The following is a 22,190-nucleotide window of genomic DNA, read 5'->3' as shown; positions in this document are numbered from 1 at the left end:
TTGTTTTTATAATTGTGTATTCTTGTGGGTGGCGCTAGGATTTCCCTTTTACACCCAAACCAATTAGTGGTCCATGTAGTCAAGATCCTCTTGGACAACCAATGGTGGAAAATGAAGCAGCGATTGCTATGCATGAAGTTAAGATTGCAATGCAACAAGCACATGAGGAGAATATAACATTGAAAAAAGTTAGAAGAACAAGTAAATGTTGAACAGAAAGAAATATAAGTGCAAGTGAGAGAATGGATAGAACATGGTTTGTTGCATAAAAAAAATTATGTCTGTTAATCTTTTAAACCTCTTCTGATGTACATTAGTGGTCAAGCTGGGACAGGTAAAAGTTTTCTTAATTTTTGCATAGATTATTGATGTTACCAGTGGAGCATGATAATACATTAGAATATCAGAAGTTGTCTGGAGAAGCTTCTTATGAAGTGTCAAGAGTGCTGAAGTAAATGAAACTTTCAATTATTGATGAGGAGAGCATGGTCTCAAACTTAATGCTTGTTTTTGTACACTTAAGAATGCAACAGGTATTAAAAACAGATTACGGCATTCTCTTTGGAGGAAAACATTTAATTGTATTTGGAGATCTGCTACAACTAACCCCTGTAAAAGGAGAACCAGTGTTTAAAACTCTTCTACATGAAGACACAAAGAAATCTCTGGGAAGTATTAGAAAAGGGAATCTGTGGTTAAATTTTGAATATAAAGAACTCACTTAGAATATGCGACAAGCAAGAGATGAGGATTATGCCAATATTCTAAAAAATGTAAGAATGTAAGAATTGGTGCTCTAAGCAAACATGGTAAACAAGCTTTTCAAAGTCGTCTACTAAAGAGCATGTTTACAAATGAAAACACACCAGCAGAAGTAATGTACAAGAAAATGAAAGAAAAAAAAGTCTATAGTTTGCTTAATGTCTACAGTGGAAGAGTGTTATACATTTAATAGAGAGCTTATGAAATTGGAAAACCAAGAAATAGTTCACATTGAAGCTATTGATAAAATAGAGCATCAAGGAATAACACTTGTTCTTTCAGAAAAACTACAGACTTAATTCGATTCTTTGGAAAAGTCTGTATCAAAAACTGCTGGCTTGGAAAAAAATTTAGATGTATGTTTAAACTGTCGGGTAATTTTGAAACGTAATCTGAATGTAGAAGAAGGTTTAGTGAATGGAGCAATTGGGAAAGTTGTTGATTTTGTGAAATATCAAAATAGAAATGGAATAGAATTTTTGAAAGTTAAATTTGATAAGATTGCAGAGGTAAGACAGATTGGACGTTCTGCAGCACGTTTTTTGCTTGTAAAAGACTTGTATGTTCGCAGAAAACAGTTTCCCTTCTGTTTAGCATATGCAATAACTATTCACAAATCACAAGGTTTAAGTGTAGATAATGCTTTGGTAAATGTTGGAAAAACTGTGTTTAAAGAGGGAATGGTATATGTTGCATTATCTCGAGTTAGAACCTTGTCTGGTTTGTATTTAATTGATTTTGATGAGAACAAGGTTAGTGCTGATGTTAATTGTGTAAGAGAAGAACAAATTACTTACCTTCGGTAACGCTTTTTCTGGTGGAAACAGTATCTGCCTAAGGATTCCTCACCTTGTGAATATCCCCTGTGCCAGCAACATTCGGAAACTTTTGTAGCTCTCCACGCCGATAAGGACGAAGACGACGTCACAGAGGCACGGCTCCGCTCACGGCTTCGCTGAAGTCACTGGATACATAAGAAGAACTCGACGTGATGACGTCAGTTCCGCCCTTTTTTTCGTGCCTTCGAGGCACACGGACGGACTGACAGCAATATATATACAGTATACATAGTACATAATATACAAAACAACACACAGAGTGTGGAGATAATATAGGAAGGCAAAAGAAATAACACACTGCCTTGGACAGTAACAAATACATTTTGAAACACCATCATCAGAATTGTAGGTATACAAGGGTGGACAACGTGGAGGCGGGTGGGTCAGTGAGAAATCCACAGGCAGATACTGTATCCACCAGAAAAAGCGTTACCGAAGGTAAGTAACTTGTTCTTCTGATGGATACATCTGCCAGTGTATTCCTCACCTTGTGAAAAGATTCCCACAGCAGTCCCACTCCCGGAGGAGGGTGTCCACCCTTCTATACCAGAAAGTCCTGAAGGACGGAAAAAGCAAAGTGTCCGTCCCTCCTAACCTCGGAATCCAAGCAGTAATGTTTCGCGAAAGTGTGGGGGGGAGACCCAAGTTGCCGCCCTACAAATGTCCTCCACAGGAACACCTCTAGATAAGGCAGATGTAAAAGACTTAACCCTGGTAGAAGGAGCCCTTATACCCGCTGGAGGTTCCTTACCGGCCAAAGAATAACAAATCGTGATGCACAAGATAATCCATCAGGAAAGGGTGCGCTTGTGCACCGCTCTGGCTTTCCTGCAGCCAACAAAGCCCACGAAGAGCTGGTCGTCCACTCGATTGTCCTTAGTTCTATCAAGGTAGAAGCTCACCGCCCACTTAGGGTCCAAGCGGTGAAGCCGCTCCTCCTCCTTGGAAGGGTGAGGGGAAGGATAGAAGGTAGGAAGGGTAATGGATTGCCCCAGATGGAAAGGAGTTACACCTTAGGCAGGAAAAGCAGCCTTGGTCCTGAGTACCATTCTATCAGCATGAATGGTCAAAAACGGGGGTTTTGAACTCAGAGCTTGAAGCTCACTTACACTCCTTGCTGAGGTAATGGCAACGAGAAAGACCGTTTTAAAAGAGAACAGCCTTAGGGGACACTTGTGCAAGGGCTCGAAAGGACAACCCATCAGGTAAGTTAAGACAAGATTTAAGTCTCATTGAGGCACAATAAAAGGAGTAGGCGGAAACTTATTGGTAAGGCCCTTAAGGAATCGTAAAACAATAGGTGACAAACAATAACGGCTGATCCGACAAAGCCGACAAATATCCATTAGCAGTAGCTACAGCAAAGCCCTTCTGAGCAACAGAAAGAGCAAACTGAAGAATGTTGGATAAACGAGCCCTGAAAGGGTCAATAGACTTCTCTCCGCACCAAAGAACAAATTTGGACCACCTATAGGAATAGATAGATTTGGTGGAATGACGTCTAGCAGACAAAATGACATCTACCACATTTGGCGGGAGAGAAAAAGAATTCTGGTTGCCCCGTTCAATCTCCAGGCATGAAGGTGTATGCTCTGGAGATGGGGGTGTAGAACCTGCCCCTCCGTCTGCGAGAGGAGGTCTGCCCTGAGAGGGAGACGGAGCGGAGGGCACGAGGAGAGGTGGAGAAGATCTGTATACCACACCCTTCTTGGGCAATCCGGGGCGATCAATATGACTTGGGCCCGGTCTTGACGAATCTTCCTCAGAACCCGAGGAATCAAGGGTATAGGAGGAAATGCATAAAGGAGTTGTGAGCTCCAACCCAACTGAAACGCGTCCCCCAAAGCTCCCTGCATCAGATACTGGAGACTGCAGAATGACCGGCAGTGAGCGTTCTTGTGAGTGGCAAACAGGTCCACCCGAGGAGTTCCCCACATCCGAAAGATGTGCTGAACTACCTCTGGATGAAGCCTCCACTCGTGGTCGGCGGAAAACTGCCAACTGAGACTGTCTGCACGCACGTTCAGAACTCCGGCCAGGTGATTTGCCATCAGACAAATCTGATGATCCTGAACCCAGGACCAGAGACGTAGGGCCTCTCTGCAGAGACAATGCGACCCCACCCCTCCCTGCTTGTTGACATACCACATTGCGGTAGTGTTGTCCGTCAGGACTTGAACCGACTGACCACAAAGGGAAGGGAAGGGAGGAAGGCCTTGAGAGCCAAACGTATTGCCCGTAATTTCAGAAGGTTGATGTGAAGCAACCTTTCCTCTGGAGACCAAAGACCCTTGATCTCCAGATCCCCCAGATGCGCCCCCCACCCTAAAGTGGATGCATCCGTTATCACCGTGGCCACAGATGGAGGCAGATGGAAGGGCTTTCCTTGAGACAGATTGCCCTCCACACTCCACCAAGACAGATCCGTTGCAGCTTCTCTGGAGATCCTCACAGACTCCCTGAGATCTCCCTTGTGCTGATACCACTGCCTGCGGTGGCACCACTGGAGCGCTCTCATGTGTCAGCGTGCATGGTTGACCAACAGAACGCAAGAAGCAAACAGACCGAGCAGACGAAGGACCTTCAGGACTGGAACGACCGCTCCATTGTAAAACAAGGGAATCATTTCCAGTATGTCGAGAATCCTTTGTGGAGGTCGGAATGCTCGACCTACAGTACTGTCCAGTACTGCCCCTGTGAACAGGTTGCGCTCGGAGGGCACCAGGTGAGATTTGGGCACGTTTATTGAGAAACCCAATTTGTACAACAGCTGAGTTGTAACCTGCAGATGATGAAGCACCTTCTCTGGCGACTCCGCTTTGATCAGCCAGTCGTCCAGATAGGGGAAAACTGGAATCCCCGACCTTCTGAGATGGGCTGCCACCACTGCCATCACCTTGGTGAAGACTTGAGGTGCAGTAGTAAGACCAAACGGAAGGACCGCAAACTGATAATGTTGCGACCCTACCGTAAAACGGAGATACTTCCTGTGCGACTTCAGGATGGAGATGTGAAAATACACATCCTTCAAATCGATCGACACCATCCAGTCTTCCTGTTGCAGCACTTGAAGAACCTGCGCAAGGGTGAGCATCTTGAACTTCTCTTGCTTCAGAAAAAGATTAAAGATCCTGAGGTCCAGGATTGGACGCAGCCGGCCATCCTTCTTCGGAATCAGGACATACTGGGAGTAGCATCCCTGACCCCTTTCCTGCTCTGGAACCACCTCCATCGCAACTTTTTTTAGTAACGTAAGGACTTCCTCCTGCAGGAGAAGAAGATGGTCCTCCGAGCAAGCACCTTGGCAAGGAGGGTAAATCGGAGGAAATTCCCGAAAGGGAAGGGCGTACCCAGTTTCCACAAGATCTAGAACCCAAAGGTCTGTAGTAACGGATTCCCAATCTTGTAGAAAATGGGTAAGCCGGCCCCCCCACAGGACCAACATGATCCAGAATGGTGGATCTAGGGCTGCTTTGCAGTGGTGAGAGGGACGGAGGAAGAGGAGGAGGAGGAGGAGAGCTGCCGACCTCGAGCACGACCTCTGATTCTGCCCCTGTAGCTCTTATACAGGGTTTTCTGTTGCTGTTGCTGCTGGGGCTGCCTGTAGGTCCGTAAGGACGATCTTCCAAAGCCCCTGTACCTCCTAAAGGAACCTCTAGGTTGTGTCTGCACCAAAAAGCCCAGTGCCGTCAAAAGGCAAATCTAAAAGAGTTGCCTGCACATCAGGGGAGAACTCAGATGACTTCAGGCACGCACTCCTCCTTGTGGCAACAGAAGATCCCATGATTCTAGCGACAGAGTCCGCAGTATCCAGGCCACTCTGGATAATCTGACGCGCAGCCGCCTGAGTGTCCGATAGCACCTCCTTAAAGTTCTGTCTATCCTTCTCTGACAACTTAGGGGCCAGTTGTTTCGCTGAATCCATTAGAGCATGGATATATCGGCCCAAAAGACAGGTGGCATTTGTTGATTTTAAAGCCATACTGGCAGAGGAGAAGACTTTCTTGGCTGATTGGTCAAGTTTTTTTTGCTTCCCTGTCGCTAGGGACCTGGGGAAAGTCACCTGAAGATCTTTTAGAACAAGCAGCCTGAACCACCAGACTCTCTGGAGAAGGATGGGAAGTCAGAAAGTCTGGGTCCCCCGGAGCCGCTCTATATCTTCTTGCTACATTTTTAGAGACCGCAGGAGCTGAAAAGGGCTTACGCCATACCTCCATGACCAGTTCAATAATGGCGTCATTAAATGGAAGCAAGGGTTCCGATACAGAGGAGGGAGAATGTAAAACCTTTGTGAGGATGTTCGGCTTAAACTCAGTAGATGGTAGCTGCAGATCCAAAAGCTCTGCTGCTTTTTTAATAACTGAGTGGTAGGGAGCCACATCTTTTGAAGGAGTATCAGCTGGAGGAGTAATCTCCCACTCTGGTGACAAGCCCAAGCCACTAGCTTCTTTCAACTCCTCAAACAAATCATCAGACTCCATGAGCTCACCCTCTTCCATCTCCTCAACCTGGTACCTTTGTTCTTCCAGTACCCTTTGAGCTTCTCTCCTGGATCTAATTCTCACAACAGGAGTCGGTGGCGACGTAACCGACTCAGACAGTGCCGGAGCCGGCGTCGAACCCGGATCCAGAGGAGCAGCCGGAGTCGAACGAGGTCGAGCCGGAGCAGATGGAAGCGGCGTTGATGTAATCGGCACCGGGAAATGCCAAGACGGCGTCGCCTGGAAAAAAGGCATAAAAGGAGCTTGAGGGTAAGCTTGAGGAACTCCCAAGTTGAAAGCCATTGGACCCATGGGACCCAAAGGCGCTCCAGAGGGTACATTGCTCTAGTGAAGACCCCATACATCGAATTTAAATAATGCGTTGGATCTTGACCTGGGCCTGGAAACAGAGAATATGGCTCAAGCTGAGGCATAACCGTACTCGGGCCGATCGGCGCCGACGGATGAGCCAGCGGCGTCGAAGACTCGTCCCGAGTCGGAACTTCCTCAACTGGAGCCGGAGAATGAGCCGGCGTCGGAGATGGAGCCAGAGAATGCTCCGGTGAAGCCGCAGGCGAGGTCAGGCCAACAGGAGAGGCAGGAACAGAGACAGGAGAAGGAGACACAAAGTCCTTATGACGTCGGGAAGGTGAGGTCGATCTCGGAGCCGCATCCCTATCCGAACGATGTCGAGAACCATGCCTCTTCTTCTTCTTCTTGTGCCTCTTGGACTTCGAAGCATGCCCGGATGTCGACTTAGACCTCGACCTTTATCTTCTTTGACCTCTCTTCTCCTTTTTGATTCTGCAAATGAATAACTTGGCCTCTCTTTCTTTCAAAGCTTTTGTACTCATCTTGCGGCAGCAAGAGCATCCCTCGACATCATGATCAGACTAGAGGCACCAGACACAGTCCTCGTGCGGATCCGTGATGAACATGTGCTTACCGCACTCACTGCACGGCTTGAATCCGGACTTCTTAGTCGACATCTTCGAACAGGAACAAGAAGAAAGAGAGACACCAGCAGAAAAACAAAGTAACCAGCCAAAGCTACGGAGAGTCCCAGAAAACCGTTAGCGTCTACGGCGCGGAAAAAAGGGAACTGACGTCATCACGCCGACGAGGTCTTCTTATGGATCCAGTGACGTCAGCAGAGCCGCGAGCTGAGCCGTGCCTCTGTGACGTCGTCTTCGTCCTCGTCCTCGTCGGCGTGGAGAGCTACAAAAGTTAACAAATGTTGCTGGTGCAGGGGATATTCACAAGGTGAGGAATCCACTGGCAGATGTATCCATTAGAATATAATCATTTGAGAAGACTTTATACTCCCCATTTAGGTGAATATCCTATTTATGAGAAACGTGTTGTGTGTTCAAAACGCAAATATGTTGAAGAGTTAACTACGGTTGAAAAGCAGAAAGAAAATCAACAGAAAAGAACAGATGTAAAGAAGCAGAAAACACAAACAAGTGATGATGTTGTTGGATACCAATTAGAAAATGCTTCTGGTGTCAACTGCTATGGTAATGTCATTCTAAATGTTATATTTTATCTTGAAGATGTTTGTGGTGAAAATATGGAAAGTCAGGAAAAAACTTTATCTTCTGCACTCTACACTTTATTTCAAGAATTGAGAACTGATAGAAGTAAGATTCATTCTACTTCTAGTATTCGCCAACTGTTGGATACATGTACTGGATCTTTAACGTTCAGTGCTAATATACAGCAAGATGCACAAGAATTTCTGATGGTTATGCTTGGAGTACTAGAAGATGAAGGAATTCCGATTGAGAGTTTATTTGGACTCAGTTACAAATGGGAACATAAATGTGAAGAGTGTTCGTTAACTTCAAGCACTATAGTTGACCGAGAACGATTTTTATATTTAACAATACCCGACTGCAAATCTGTACCATTTTCCAAATTAGTAAAAGAAGCTGATCATGAGATGATGTGTTGTCGTTGTGAATCAAGAATGCTATCTGCGCTGTCCAGGTGCTGAAGTGGAAGAGTGCGCACAGTGGGCTCTTATATAGATCCGCTCGTTCAGGTGTCTTACACAGCCAGGCAGTCTAGTGCACATGATAATACCTAATTAAAACCAGTAGCAGAGAAGTGACGCTTGTGTGGACCTTGGCTGCCAATGATAGTGCTGACATCTTGACCTCGGTCTAACTGGCCGTTGAGTACATTGACTCTCTGTTACCTGACAATCCGCTGCAGCAGCCATTAAAACAAGCCTGGACCTATATGCTGGACAACTTATCTACTTCCTGCTCTGCCTTCCAGGATTCATATTCCAGTTTTTACCTTTCATGCAGAAGTATAAGATCCAGCAGGATAAGCCAGAAACTTGGGAAAAGCAATGGAGATGTTTTAAAGTGATCCTCTTCAACCACTTTTGCATTCAACTGCCTTTGATTTGTGGCACCTACTATTTTACAGAATTCTTTAATATTCCTTATGACTGGGACTCAATGCCGAGATGGTACATCATTTGTGTACAGTGATTTGGCTGTGCAGGTATTGAAGACACGTGGCACTATTTCCTCCATAGACTCTTGCACAACAAAAGTATCTACATACACATCCACAAAGTACATCATGATTTCACATCACCTTTTGGAATGCAAGCTGAGTACGCACATTCACTAGAAACCCTCATTCTCGGAGCTGGATTTTTCATTGGAATTATGACTTTCTGTAATCATGTGATTCTCCTTTGGGCCTGGGTAATATTTCGCCTGGCAGAAACCATAGATGTCTACAGTGGCTATGACGTTCCGCTCAACCCACTTCATCTGCTGCCCTTCTACGCTGGTTCTCGTTTCCATGACTTCCATCATATGAACTTTGTGGGAAACTATGGTTCAACCTTTACGTGGTGGGACAGACTCTTTTCAACAGATTTGCAGTGCAACCCCTACAAGCACAAAGTGAAGGGACCAGGCACTGGTGAAGGAAAAGAAGACAGAATAAAATGACTTTTCCTGGACGTTTGCACTTCTATCCCTCTTACCAAGACACAGGGGGTCCATGCAGTTATAAAATGTTCCAGAAATGAAGTTGCTCGCCATCCCACATTAAAGCGATGGTGTGCTTCACAATAAAAGATGTCAACTGTTGCACTTGATGCCGGGTGCTTGTAGGACTAATTTACTGTTCTTCTACTGCAGCATCTCCTGCTTTCAGACTCTGAATTTATTCTGATGAGACAATGGTGAGAGGGACTAGACTGTCAATGGTCCAAGGCACATTTCCAACAATAGTCATTCCAATATTGACAGTGGGTAGGCTGCTTTCTATGAGCTGATAAGAGATGTGTTCCAGGCCTGACCCAGGTCACTTCGCAGAGGCTAGCACGCAGTGTGGCTACACCATTCTCCTTTGGGGCTATCTATGCTACCTCTAAAGTAACAACTTCATTTTGCAAGCGTATGGACTAATGTCACTGCAGTAGTTTCTTCATGATGATGTTTTATACACATGCGCTTATATTTTGTTACATTGTTTAATGTTGACAAGAAAATAACATTATCAGGTATAAGTGGTGCATGATTGTTGTGCAGTGTGTATACATCATTTTTAAAATATGCATGATGTAAAAAACAAACAAATTAAGCACACGGTTGGGCCTATTGTATAATGATCGATTAGAAATCGGGTGAGATATCATACTCTTCCAACTGCTAACACATTGAAGTCCAGAATTTATTGCATTGTAAATAGAGACATTTCTAAGTGCATTATTTTATCTTGTTATTGTCCGTTTAAAACATTCATGCAGTGATTGCATTGTAAATAAAAACATTTACAAGTTTAAAAAAAAGAAAAAAAAAGAATGCCATCTGCATTATGCCTACAAAGATATGGAAAATATTTGATTATAATGCTGCAACGCTGTCGACCAAATGGAAGAAAAGTGGAAACCAAAATTAAAAAATGTGTTGCTAATCAAGTATCTATTTCTGGAAGACCTTTTGCAACAGTTGCTATTGTTTTCCATGCTGGAAGTACTACTACAAGTAGACATTATACAGTTTATTTAAAGTGAAATAATGGTTGGAGTCACTGTAATGATACACACTTGGAAATGAAACTGAGATTGCCTTATGAATTACCCAACTCATACTTAATTTTTCTGAAACAAAGATTTTAGATACACTATTCGGCTTTAATGGGAAGGTGTATAGATCTTTAAAGAATTCATACTGGATGCTTTCAAAGTGAAATTTTTGATATATTATCTGGCGCATTGGGAAAATGTGCAGAGTAACTACGTAAAATCTTGAAGGAGTTCATACTGGATGCTTTCAAAGCGAAAACTGTGATACATTATCTGGCGTATTGGGTAAATTTGCAGACAATCTACGAAGTAAAGGTAAGCTTTGAACATTTGAAGTACTATTGGATGTGTTATTTGTGTTGATTTTGTATTATATTTGAGATAATTAGGGTTTTTTTTTTTTACAATCTAGTTAATTGTTTTTTCCCCCCTGCTGTTTATGATGAAACTACACTGGTATCACTGTGAATAGTGAAGTTAAGTAGTAGCTGATGACAGCAAAAAAAGGGAGAAAAATTGTTATCCGATTGTTAAATTGGTTTGTAGTTCGATATTTTAAAAACCTTTGAAATTCATTGAAAAAACCATAGGTTTCAGAGACGTTATACTTGGAAATTAGCGTTTAAAAAACCTTCGAAATTCACGAAATTCACGAAAAAACCATAGGTTTTAGAGACGTTATAGTTAGGAATTAGAATTTAAAAAACCCTTAGAAATTCACTGAAAAAAACATTGGTTTCAGGGATGTTATAGTTACGAATTAGCATTTAAAAAAACCTTAGAAATAGTTAGTTGGACATTTGACTTATATAAAACCAGAGAAATTCGCCTGTTATAGTTAGTTGAGCTAACTATACCTCACGCCCCCGCAATGCACTGCTGATGACGTCACATATGACATCACTCATGACATGGTCAGTGACATCACTGATGACATCACTGATGACATCATCCACGTGAAAATCAGATTCACCTGATCAGACCCTAATATAACACTTGATACACTTGATACACCCATTCTGAAATACAGACTATAATTTTCAAAACCGTGAACACACCAATACCAGTTAGTGCATATCCACTCTCTAATTTGTAGGTCTACACACATCCATTCATTCACCTATACACTCACTCATACATACAGTCAGCCATCAATACAGCATTATCATATCCAGTCACATATCTATACAGACACTCACTCTTAGAGTTATTCACACACCTAGTCAGTAATGGAAATAATCAATAACACTTTCATTTACTCACCTCTTCAGTTATACACATACCACGTCACTTATTTAAACATATACTAACACATACTTACACTCTAATACAATAACTAATCCAAGGACACACTGATCCATACAGGCACTCTCACAATCACTCATTCTCACATAGAGTCATTTATATAGTCCAACATACATATATACTGCCTTTCACATTAGAAGTTACTCACATGTACCACTGAAGCATCCATTCACTCACCGAGACACTCATACACACACTCACTCAGCCATACAGATGTGAACACATATACCTAGTGAATTAGCCATTCACACATCTATGCAGAGAGTCACACCCCTCCACCCACCCACGCAGACACTCAGGTACTCAGACAAGCAATGAGTAGCTCATATAGATCCTCATTTAGTTGCTAACCAAACAATGGAACTGCTTACACACAAACTAACAACCTAAACTGTGTGAATGTCTATATCAGTCGCTAACACATGCATTAAGCAAGACACAATTAATTAGTCACTTTAGTCACACACCTACTTATTCATCCACCCTGAGTCTTATACACTCATTCATTCTTCAATACACCTTGGCATATATATTTATAAAACATAATTAAACTTTACAGAAACACACATTCACTGGATGATGTCATCAGTGATGTCACTGACCATGTCATGAGTGATGTAATATGTGACGTCATCAGCAGTGCATTGCGGGGGCACGAGTTTTAGTTAGCTCAACTAACTATAACAGGCAAATTTCTCTGGTTTTATATAAGTCAAATGTCCAACTAACTGGAACGTCCCTGAAACCTATGGTTTTTTCAGTGAATATATATATATATATATATATATATATATATATATTTACACACACGCATACATATATACATGCCTGGATGCCTCAAATGTTAGCTAGCAGCGAGTTCTAGAGCTTGGTGGCTTGTAATGAGAAAACATTGCAGAAAACCGTAAAGTGGTATGGTAAAATGTGCAAGCCCAGACTGCAATATCCTGTTTTGTTAGCATTGCTTGAATGCCTGGGGGGTGCCTGTGGACAATGAAGAGTGCGTTTTATATTGTCCTTCCAACTACTGGTAACCAGTGGCGTGTTTGCGAGACGGAAGTCAAGCATTCTCTTGGTTGAAAGCGGAAAGAAGTCTTGCAGCAGCATTTTGCATCAGTTATATTTTGCGTATGATGAATCTGTATGTGCCATGGTATAGGTTGTCAGCATAGTTAAGCTTGGAGATTAGGAGTATGAGGATGGCCTGCAGTCTGATATCCAGCGTTTGGAAAGATATGATGTAGGTTTTTACTGTGTTGAAGGCACTATTTTTGATGCTCTTAAAATGTGATATCTGAATCCATGGTCACCCTAGGGTTTCTGACATCTGTTGATGATGTTGGAAGGGCCTCGAGTTCCTTGGGCCATATGGCAGAATGGCATTTCTGCCACTGTCCTGAGGTCATGATCTCTGTGCAGTGCTGAGCTTTAGATGGCTATTCATCAGCCAATTGTTTAAGGCGAGAAGCAGTAATCAGGTTTGGAGTTGGAGAGGTCTTCCAGGCTGTAAGGAAGTCCCTCAAGGTTCACCCCTCAGTCCAACCCTCTTCAACATCTACATGACGCCACTAGCGGACATCGTCAGAACCCACAACATCATCATAATTTCCCACGCCAACAACACTGAGCTTGTCCTCCCGCTCTCAGCTGACAATGCCACAACGAAATCCAACTTCCACAACTCCATGAAGATCTTCTCAACCTAGATGAAAGACAACTACATGAAGCTCAATACAGACAAAACTGAAGTGCTGATTTTAGACTTCTAGGCAGAACTTTCTCACCATCGACAACATGAACATCGAACTTCTCGCAAATCCCCACTGGTGTCCTGCACTTTGGCCAGCCAATGACAACTAGCCCAACATCGTATCCAACCTGAAGCCTAGCACACCGACAACCTTGTCGACGAGGATTTTCTCCAGAAAAAAAAACTACGTCAGAAGGTAAACTTTCCATCTGGACGACCCAGGTCCCAATATCCAACCTCTGCTTCATAACGTTTGGCCTTAACTTCTGACTTTGACCCACTCTAGCATGACCAGATACCTGCATTGGTGCTTTGTGATACTAGAAACATCTAAAACTTTGAAAGTCATATCTTTGGTTCCCTACATCTGATTTTTGTTGTTTTGGTGCCTATTTAAAGATTAAAACTGTCTCTATTTTTATAAATTGGGGTGCGATTTTTATTGTGTTGTGTTTTCTCCTTTTTAACTGTTTTGGTACACATAAATGCCTTACATATTTCTCCTAAGTTATGCCTGCCTGCTCCGAGCTACAGCCAAGGGCTGAGCTCATGTTTAAATTACTGAGACATAACTGAACCCAGTAAGGAATAGTGCCATTATTACTTTAAGAGGACCACCCTCCACTTCAACTAATAATCCACTTTCTCACACAGGCCATCCATTTTTAGGATGATTTGGGAGTCATCTGCATAGTTGTAAGAGGTGACTTTGCTAAAGTACTGCACCTTGCAACCCAAGGGCAAAGAATAAAATATGATTAGGCGGGAGAGAGCAGCAGCAGTGATGTGACAGTGCCCACTGGCAACAGAGTGTGTCTCCTATCCACCAAACAGTTCAGACAGATAAGTACAAGCAGGTTTCATACAGGCCCATAGTAGGAACCAACGTTAGAGGCAAAGAAGAGTGCCCGGGCACAGGAAACCAATAATAGGGCAAATATACTCCACAAAATCCATATACCTGTGGAGCTTTACCTAAAAGGTTGCCAGGGATGTTGGGAGGTTATCCTCTGGTAATTGGTAATGTGGGGTGGTAGGTATGGCTGCAGTACCCAAGGAATGGGAACAGTTGAGAAAAAAACTGTAGCACTGAATAAAGCATCGGCCTGAACAAGAGGAATGAGGCATTTTAACAAAGATTGTGGTGTTTTTTCCGGGGGCCAGGATTCATTCCCCAGGCACCACCACCACACTATATTTAATTACAGGCTGGCAGGGCATAATCCGAGTTTAATGAAAGTGTTGGACAGATTAAGGGCTCACAGACTAGAATTGTCAACAGAAAAATACCAATTCGGCAAAAGAGGTATCAAGTACACAATATTTTAGAAAAATGATTAGAAGTTGTCCTCACCAAAGTACAAACACTTCACATGTGGCCAAGATCCAGTATTCTGAAGGAACAACACATTTTTATTTTTAGCTTTTTGAAAATAGTATTGAAATGTGTTCCAAGTGTCTCCAAATTCATCAAACCACTGACTGAACTCTAACAAAGTGTATTTGTAAGCCACAAGGGGTATCTTGGCACAGAATAACATGTGTTTATTGTTACCCAACCAAACAGTATTCATTTTACTGACCTTGGAAGAATGAAAGGCAGAACAAACCTACTCGGATTTGAATGTGCATCCATGAGGTCAAATAAAGGTTTCTGGATCATATGGATTAGTCCACTGAGCTACCAGACCCAGCTCCTATGTGCTATTCCCACTAGTCAGGGAACTATACACAGCAAACTTGCCCGTTCTAGAGTAAGCATGGTATGAACTTTATATTTTAGCAATAGTTAACTCCTTAATCAATAATCTCAGTACAGTGCCAATGCATACATTTTAAGACCTTCAAGTATATAATTTTTCAGAACAAAACCAGTCTAAACGGATTTGGAATAGTAATATATTAAGGTGAAGACGTATAACCGAGGACTATAGCCTTTACCAGACATGGTCAAACAGAGAAGAGCTGGGCCCGGAGAACGGTGGATCTCTAAGGCAGCTCTCCTGAACTCAACCTGACCAACGTAAAATTGGGGCACTATTATACTGCAATTCGGCCCCTGTATATTCACTGAGGTTGATGAAGACAGCCTGCTCCACTGTATCATAAAATTAACTACTGAGGGACAGAGGAATCCAGGCAGATGTACCGGAAGCACCACCTGCAGGTTAGGAACACTCGGACTGTGGTTGCTTACTCTGAACTCTCTGGTAGCCCCCTAATCACTGAAGATACTGTGGGGGTGGTAGGGTGCTGGTACTGCCGAAGTAGTGTTTCCACTTCGATGAGCTGACAACCTGGCCCAGTAATACTGTGATCGAGCTGAAAGCATACAAGTGCCTTCAATATACCAGGAGAGCTGATGCAGAGAAGAGATAAAAAGAAACTACTAATCATGTGTTTCGTTCTATATGGAAGAGGAGGACAAGACATTATTTACCGAAGGAGTCCAAAGATTTATTTCAGCCCGCCAGCCGTTTTGCACTGGGAAAATTCCATACAGATGACTTAATAATTCTTCAGGACATCACCATCCTGTTTCAAGACGTTAAGATTACTTTGTAGGACTGCAGGAAAGCCCACGTGCAATATCTAGTGGCAGAACAACATCATTAATGAGAAACCTAGGATGCCTAGATTCTACACGCTCCCTAAGATCCACAAGGACCGGACCCCCCCCCCACCCGGAAGACCCATCGTATCCGGGATTGGATCAGTTCTGGAACCTCTTTCGCAGTTTTGCAATTGGTTCCTCAAACAGATTGTGAAAAAATCACATTACTACCTTAGGGACACTAAGGATGTCCTTTGCCTTCTCCGAGATCTGGAAATAGATCCTACAGAGAACCTTCACATAACAATGGACATAGAGGCCTTATACACAAGCATACCACAGAGACGAACCTTGGAAGTGGTGGAACAAATTATCCTAAACATGGAGTGGAATTTCATCACTCCTCAACATTTTGTGATGGAATGTGCTGAATTAGCACTAACTGAGAATTTTTTCGAATTCGAAAACACCATCTACCACCAGATTACCGGTACTTCGATGGGCAGCACTTTTGCCCCAAGCATGGCATGTCTCTATGTCCAACAATTTGAGGAAGACCACATTTACAATCCTAATAATCCATTCCTGAAACACCTTAAGGTGTGGAAACGCTTTATTGATGATGTGCTGATTGTATGGCACGGAACCAAGGAAGAGGCAACAGAATTTGTCCAATGGGTCAATTCCAAGGACACCCATCTCAGATTCACACACACGATTGACGTGAACCACGCAATTTTTCTGGATCTAGACATTACCATAACCCAAGAAGGATTCACAACAAAGGTTCATAACGAAACCACAGAAAAAAACAGTTTACTTCTCTATGAGAGCTACCATCCTAGGGCCCTGAGACAAAACCTCCCGGTAGGTCAGTTCCTCCGAATCCGAAGGAACTGCTCGAATACAACAACCTTTGAGGAGCAGGCTGAGCAACTGGAAAATAAACTTCTAGAACGCCACTACCCGAGAAAAATGGTGAGACGAGCAAGGAAACGTGCCAGGAACAATCCAAGAGAGTCACTACTAGAGGATATAACAAAAGGAGACACCAAAAGACCAGTATGCGTTACGACATACACTCCGATCTCAAAGTACAAAAAATCGTGAGAAAAAACTGGCACATCCTCAATAGCGCTGGAAACCAGTGGCAGCCACCTTTTTTTGCCTTTAGAAGGAACAGGAGTCTGCGCGACGAACTAGTACACGCAAAGAGACCATCGACCGGAGAAGAGGAACAACAAACCCTGTGGAGCCAACCACGGCCCGTCGGCCACTTCTCCTGAGGGAACTGTACATCCTGCGCACTCACTTCTAATACCAAGGAGGTAGACATAGGAACGGGGATCATTTGGCAACTGTGAGAATTCAGTAATTGCAACACGGAGAACGTCGTATACCTCTTGAACTGCCCATGCGACCTAAAAAAAGTTGGCATGACCACCAGGAAAATCAAAGTGCGTATCAATGAACATCGGAGCACGATTCGGTGTAAAAAGGCCAAACACCAAACTGACTCGTCATTTCACTGAAAAAAACCATAAAGACACAGAAATGGACCATTCTGGAAGTAATGAAAAAACGGAAGTTTGATTTTACTAAAGCCCTACATGTAAGATAACAAAGCTGGGTGTTCCGTTTACGAACCTGGGACAAAGGGCTCAATGATGAAATACCGTGGCTCCAAATGGGGCGTTAAAACCTCCAACAACCACCAGTAGATTAATTCACACTAACACATAGACTGAGTGTACCTGGTATACCATCACACGACACTGTGAAACCATCGGTACATGCAGTGCCCTGTCTTAAATGAGTTTTCTTAAAATGGGCTGAGTCTACCTGGAATTATCACACTTAGCTGGCTTTTAAACTAAGCCGAAGTCGTGAGGCTAATAGGCCAGATGCCCTCCAAAGTCATACTCTCCCTGCTGGAACCGTCTCTCACCCAGGCTTAACGCATGAATAGAAATGATAGCGCAGACACTCAGCGCTTATACCCAACATTTGACATCCTTACACTTATCACCCTTATTATGATCTTCCTTTGGAATACCTGTTTGCACAAGTGCATCAGAGCAAGTCCAACCGAAAACTGCCCGCTAGTACATGCACAACATCGCCCATCTGGGCAGCTCTAGACTCTGGGTAGAATACCCCTCCTTTGTTCTGGGCAATCAGCCGCTCACCCGTTCACACACCGGGTGCTTCGCAGTCACGCACCAGTCACAGACAGAGCAGATGTGTACTTCTGCCCCTTCTGCAAAATCTCGCCCCTCTGGGCAGCTAAAAAATCTAGGTAGAATTTCACCTTGCATCACAGTAATTGGCCGCCCACCCGTTTCCACATCGGGTGCCTTGGCAGTCGGGCACCAATAGCACACAAGAGCATGCGTGTACTTTTGCCAATTTAAAACTAGGCACTGTCGCGTAGGGCACGGACCACCGCGCACTTTTCCTCAGTGATTTCCGTCACACGCTTCACTTCACCATTTTGAAACCAGGCACTCGTGCTTCAGGACACAGGAAGTAGTGCTCCGGTTTTATTCACACTGAGCATGTGCACAGTGCTGCCATGGATGAATCAGGCTTACCCTCCAGGGACACAGGAAACCACGCACCGGATTTCACTTAGCACCACTTAAAACCAATTTGCTTAAGTGAGCAGACTATAAAAGCACAACAGCTCTCCACCCAGTCCTACACCGGGGAGGAACGGGAACAGTCGTCTAGGATCCACACAGGAAACTTTCCTTGAGGCAGTAAGGGTGTGAATGAGATCGGATTGAATGAAAGTACTTTGGGGCAATTAGCACAATTGAGGATGAATGTTCTGTGTGTTTGTACTTGAAAAACCATAATTCTCACGCCAGCTGTGATCTATATGTTTTTTCCACAAGTTCTGACAAACAGGAGTTTCCCCTCCCCTCCTCCCATGGGGCCAGTAGCTTTGGTTTTTAAGGTAAGAACAGTGAGACACGTGCTCTCACCTTTGCATCCCCATCATGTACACAAATTGAGTGGCACATGTCACATGAGTAGTCACTCAAACAGAAACTGGATCAGTGCATGTATTGAGTTCAGTTATTCGCCACTACTAGGGTCTGTTATATATTTTTTCTCTCCCTACATTTTCTTTTACAGGCTTGAATCTAGGAGCCATCCAATTGTGGAGTGTGACAGTGATCATGCCCACACAGTGGTACACTCTTGCCACTTTTGTTAAGAACGGAGCCCCCATTTACATATTTAGGTCCTGATGAATGCCCTGGACCCTCCTGGGCCAAGACGGCAGAAACATGTCGACCTCTAAACACAACGGTTAGGGGACACTAATTCCCCAACATACCGTCACCTGCTTTTAAACATCATATAGTTACCTTTCACATTAAAAAACACAATGAGGATAACTATAATGAGTTTTAATCTCACTTACTCATACATGGGCCCCCACTTAGTTTAGAAGTGCATGCCCGCCCTCTATCAAACCAAGGTTTTAGAGGGCGAGGACTAGTCAATGATGAAGCATGACACCAGGTGGTGTGTGAGACCAGTCCGTTACTTTTTGTGAGATGTCCCCACTCACAATATAACTCAAACCTTATAGTGGTTATCACTTTAGGAGCAGCTCTTATGTGGTTAAACATTCATAGTTGGAGGCTGCTAGCTCCTAAAACCCCGTGCCTCTTGTTCCCTCCTCCACACAGTGTGGAGCTCATGTGTTTTTGATTTAGAACAACATCAATATCATCTTGTGCTGTGTTTGGATTTAATGGCAACCAGAAATGCCCCCTATGAACTGTGAACTAAGTCTTTAGGAGCATCAACTGCAGATATTTTGGAGGTACACTCTCTAATCTGAGAGGCATTATCCCTATGTCAGGAAACAAAGCAATCCAGACTGTTGCTTTTTTCTGAGGCGCTTGCAGAGCAATACCACCACAAACCACAGACCCAAGATGCCACAACAGGATCATCTATTCTAGACTCAATACCTACAAGCTAAAAGCTATTAAACTCTCTACTGCAACAATAGAACAAGTGACAACCGACACCAACAGAGAACTGAAAAACATGCGCACTGATTTGACTACCTTTATATCACAACTGGGTTGCATAAATGGACATATTACAGACCCAGAGCATAGGCTATCCTATCCGCAACACCTAACTGGTGTACAGATGTAGATAACTTGCATTGTAAGTTCATAGAATTGGAAAATTACAGTCAAAGAAATAACATTCAAATGTACAGTGTACCCGAAAAAGAGGAAAGAAATTATATAAAGCAGTTCCTGGTTTTCTGGCTAGTGTGGCTCATACAAACACAATTTGATCATCCATTAGAAATTTAAAGTGTCCACAGGATATGATCCTGACACACGACTACATCAAACATACCAAGACCAATAAAAGTCTGCCTGTTTGGTCATAATCAAATGAGGACAATACTCCAACTCTCAAGGCCAAATGAGCCCTTTCATCACAATGGACACTGAATCACTAAAAGTGCTGATTTTTCCCATGAAACGAATATTACTCGCAAGAAATTTCTGGTGCTGCAAACAATACTGAAGCAAAGAGACATCAGGCATGGGCTCAATATGTCTCCAACGCCACATACAACGGCCTTTAAAGGACTGAATAATTAAATGTCAGAAGCCTGAACAGCTATATGGTAAGAGTTTTCCATTCGGTCAGGTGGCCGTCTTGGTTGGTGATGGGCAGGTTTGCGATGAGATTATTGTGGTCTGGTTGGTGTGCAAAGTTGCTGTAGATGTTTACGATTTTGTTGTGGAAGAAGTTTCATAGGTTGCAGTAGAGTTATTGGGAGGGGTGAAGCTGTTAGCTGAGGGTGCGGTTAAGTCATTGACAATCAAATTGATTTCCTTGCAGCTGTTGGAGCTCCTCTTGATGCATTCAGCAAGCCCTCTTTTCTTGGTGCCTCTTAGTTACTGGTGGTATCACCTAGGTGAAGCCTTGTAGGTCGTTCTTTCGGTGGTTTTGTGGCTGGCTCTCCAATTTCTTTCTAGCTGTTTGCAGTGTTGTCTGGAGTCTCAAAGGTCCTCCGAGTACCTGCTGGCCTGCTTGTTGGTTCTTCTTTGCTTGCTGGATTTGATAGGTGTGAGGGCGTCTACGCAGTTTGTGATCCAGTTGTTGAAGTTAGTGATGTCCTTGTAAAGGTTGTCTGAGCGGTAGGTTGATCCCTGATGAGGACCAAATCTTTGAAACCAGCCTGCCTCAGAGATTTTGCCCCAGCTGGGTAGGCTGACGCTAGTGGGTGTGTTGATTTGGAAGTGGATGATGCAGTGGTTGGTTCATGTGAGCAGTGAGGTGGAGTTGTACTTGATGCTGTTGCTGCTGGTGAAGATGGGGTCCAGTGTGTGTTGTGCGATGTGTGTTGGTTCTGTGAGGAGCTGGGTTAGTCCAATGTTTTTCAGGCTTTCGAGGAATGCTGTGGAGCAGGGGTCTGTCCTGTTGCCTAAGTGGAAGTTGAAGTTGCCGAGGAGTATGAAGGCTTTGAAGTCGGTGAGAGGGGTGATGAAGTCCCTGATGAGGCTGGTGAAGGTAGCTTGCAGACTGGGTGAAGCAAGGGTTCCATTCAGTGTGAAGTGTTCTGAGATTTGCAGCTTGAACTTGAGATGTCTCTCTAGACATAAAGCACTTGACGGAATCTTTGTAGATAACAGAGTCCTCCTCCTGGCTTGTGAAGGTGGTCCTGTCATGCAACCTTGTAGCCTGCTCAGATTGCTGCAGAGATGTTGGGTGCCAGTGTGTACTTGAGCCTGGTTTCCATCAGGAAGAGGAGGTCTGGCGCATCACTGCTCAGTAGGTTCCAGATTTCAGTTGCGTGCTGAGTGATGAGAGATTGTGTGTTGAGAAGTATGCATGCAAGTGAGTGTTAGGGGTGGGTTTGTTGTAGCGTGTGGTGATAGGTGGGGATGCTGATGGTGTAGTAGGGGCTTGCGTGGCGTGTGTAGGTAGGATGCTGCAGGTGAACCAGTAGCGGGTACAGGTGAAGGTTCCTACCGTGGTGTGTTCAAGCAATAGAAGGAGCACTGCGGGGCATGCCTTGCGAGTGACCAGACCACAGTTCGTGGTGCAGGACGCAGTTGGGCCAGACAGGCTTTACTTTGGCATATTCTTTGGCACAGACACACAGTGGTGACCCTTAAGTAGGTCCTGGGAGGGGGGAGGAGCACAGGGGGACAGTAGGCAGGGCTTAAGAGGAGAGAAGGAGATGCACATGAAGAGCAGATAATTGGGGGGGAGGTGGAAGTGGGAAAATATATTGGTGGGGGGGTTGCAAGGTGTACGACAGAGGGTGCAGGAGGCCGGAAATGGGAGAAAAGGCACAAGAAATCTAGTGGAAAGGTCAAAAAGGCACAATGGCTGAAGAGAAAGCAAGCAAAAAATGGGAGAAAGATTCACCAAA

General features: G+C 43.9%; 1 protein-coding gene and 1 pseudogene across 3 annotated transcripts in view; one reads left to right on the top strand and one right to left on the bottom strand.

The window, feature by feature from the left end:
* LOC146855380 (methylsterol monooxygenase 1 pseudogene) overlaps positions 1-9,058 on the top strand; it is a 73,314-nt pseudogene extending 64,256 nt beyond the window's left edge.
* The window catches only part of ASZ1 (ankyrin repeat, SAM and basic leucine zipper domain containing 1), a 1,654,265-nt gene that overhangs the window by 810,320 nt on the left and 821,755 nt on the right, over positions 1-22,190 (bottom strand). The window lies entirely within an intron of this gene.

The sequence above is a fragment of the Triturus cristatus genome, chromosome 4_1 (assembly GCF_964204655.1).
Source record: "Triturus cristatus chromosome 4_1, aTriCri1.1, whole genome shotgun sequence".
Lineage (NCBI taxonomy): Eukaryota > Metazoa > Chordata > Amphibia > Caudata > Salamandridae > Triturus > Triturus cristatus.
The sequence above is the reverse complement of the archived record's forward strand: the minus strand, read 5'-3'. Positions and strand labels throughout refer to the sequence as shown.